This window comes from Stigmatopora argus, chromosome 8 (genome assembly GCF_051989625.1).
Source record: "Stigmatopora argus isolate UIUO_Sarg chromosome 8, RoL_Sarg_1.0, whole genome shotgun sequence".
NCBI classification, from domain to species: domain Eukaryota; kingdom Metazoa; phylum Chordata; class Actinopteri; order Syngnathiformes; family Syngnathidae; genus Stigmatopora; species Stigmatopora argus.
Genome location: NC_135394.1, coordinates 12868307 through 12870662, shown reverse-complemented (window position 1 = coordinate 12870662; position 2356 = coordinate 12868307).

Sequence of the window (2356 nt, the reverse complement as noted above, 5' to 3'; positions counted from 1 at the left end):
AGAAAAAAAGATGGTAATAATCCAATCTTGAGGTGTGGAGATTGGGCAGGTAACCCACCACTGGCCCACCTCCAATTCACTCAGGTAGTCGTGTCAGGTACTGGCAGGCTTGACTTGAACTGTACCGCTAGCTCCACCCAAACGAACAAAGCCACCAATAAGATCGTCGTAAGTAACCAGATTAAGCATTTGATGGGCTGTGATATAGTCGTTGGTTTCGTATTGCGCGGGAAAGGCGAAAAGTATGCGCTACTATTTAGAAAAGTACAACAATTTAAATCCCACTTTTTTGAAAGCGCTAAACTTTAATACATTGGGATGTATATGACAATATATTATAACAACTCTTCTACGCATTGTCCATTCAAAATCCAAATGATAGGTAAATTATTTTTTTCTGCAAAGTTAGCAAAACCATGTCAACTATACTTGTGATGTTAAAGTAGTAGTAATAGTGGTGGTTGTAATGGTAGTACTAGTAGTGGTGGTTGTAATGGGGGTACTAGTAGTGGTAGTGGTACTACTACTACTACTACTACTAGTAGTAGTACTACTACTATTAGTAGTAGTAGTAGTAGTGAATGGGTTAATATACAGTAAACTATATTTTTGACTGTGACTATACGTGAATAAAGTTGATAGTTTTAAACTGCAGCAGGCGGGCCCGGTGGTGCGAGTGGTTAGCGCGTCGGCTTCACAGCTCTGGGGTCCTGGGTTCAAATCCAGGTCATGTTCATCTGTGTGGAGTTTGCATGTTCTCCCCAGGCCTGCGTGGGTTTCCTCTGGGTACTCTGGTTTCCTCCCACATTCCAAAAACATGCATGGCAGGCTGATTGGACACTCTAAATTGCCCCTAGGTACGGTTGTGAGTGTGCACCGATTCAGGGTGTCCCCCACCTCTGGCTCGGAGTCAGCTGGGATAGGCTCCAGCACCCCCGCGACCCTAACGAGGATAAAGCGGTTCAGAAAATGAGTTTTAAACTGCCTTGGTAATACCAAGTTCTTGCAAAAAGGGGGCAGTATATACAAGTGAGACAAACCCATCCCTTTTCTGTACACAATATTCCAAGGCCAAATTTGGAAAGAACAGGCCATTAAGACAATTAAAAGCTGTTATTTCCAGAGCATAGAGGAAAACACAACATACAAAAGTTTGATGCCAAGATATAACAAAACCCAATTTATCCCTTCATAATTTAGGAACTGTTAATTTTCAGGAATAGTTCCAAATGACTGTGTTTGTGTTGTCGCTGGGTAATTCAATGAAATTGTTGGCATGTTTTTGTCTTCTTCGCAGCCTGCTGTTCTCTATGATTATCTCACAGTGTATGTGTTCATACTTTTTTCCCCCAATTTTCCAATTTTCTCTCTCCACATACTCCAGAGAGTTCTAAAGCTGAAGTTGTGTAATGATGTATTGAAATGCATTATGCCAATTTTGATTATGATGTAGGTGAAATGAAGATGAATCAGGGAGTTCAATTTTGCCTCTTCAAGACTCATTTATCATTGAGTCTCTTCTCCTAATAGAGACTTTTTAGCCAATAGTGAATAACTGTGTTTTCAGGTTTGTATACTGCATGAGCACAACACATTTCAGATTTAAACCGTATAGCTGAGTCTGGATTAGCAATCATGAGCCCCAAGTGGCTTCAAATTCTCGTCCAAATGTTCTGTCTCATGACTAAAGCCAGGAAACCCTTAAACACGGTGAGCCAGAGAAGGAAGATGTATTGTAAGGGGTCTGACGTCGATACTTATCTTGCCTGGTGGAGGCTGTGTGAGCGAGGATTCCAGTACAATGACCTCATCCTCTTTCCCGCCTGTAGAAAGCGAGCTCATGTGTGTCGTAAAGAAAAACGGCATTTACAGACTTTAACGGGTGTAGCTGGCCCAGTTCGCCCTGGTGGACGATTGAGATCGCACCTGCGAGAGGAGATGGAATATGTTTTCTAATCAAGATATGCAGGTCTCAGCGCTTCTCGCCACTTCTTTTATGAGACAGTAAATGTTTGGACTGCTGATTAAAGTTTAAGCTTGTAGCTCTGCTTGCTCAAAAGCATTGGGGTATTTTAACATTAAATATTAACATTATGTTTAACATCATAACGTTTAGCATTCTAAAGTATTTTTTTGCAAAGACGTGTAAGAAAGGGTTAGATCCCAGGTCACTCCTCACTCTGGGCTTGTGTGGGTTTATAATAATAATAATCGGACATAGGCCCTGTCGTCATCATCAACAACAAAAAGCCTAATTGTCATCACACCCAGAAACTGCGTATGACGAAATTGGTAGTGCTTCTCCATAAGGTGCGTTTTCTCGGCAAAAGACCTAAAAAAGTGATAGTTTCGGACT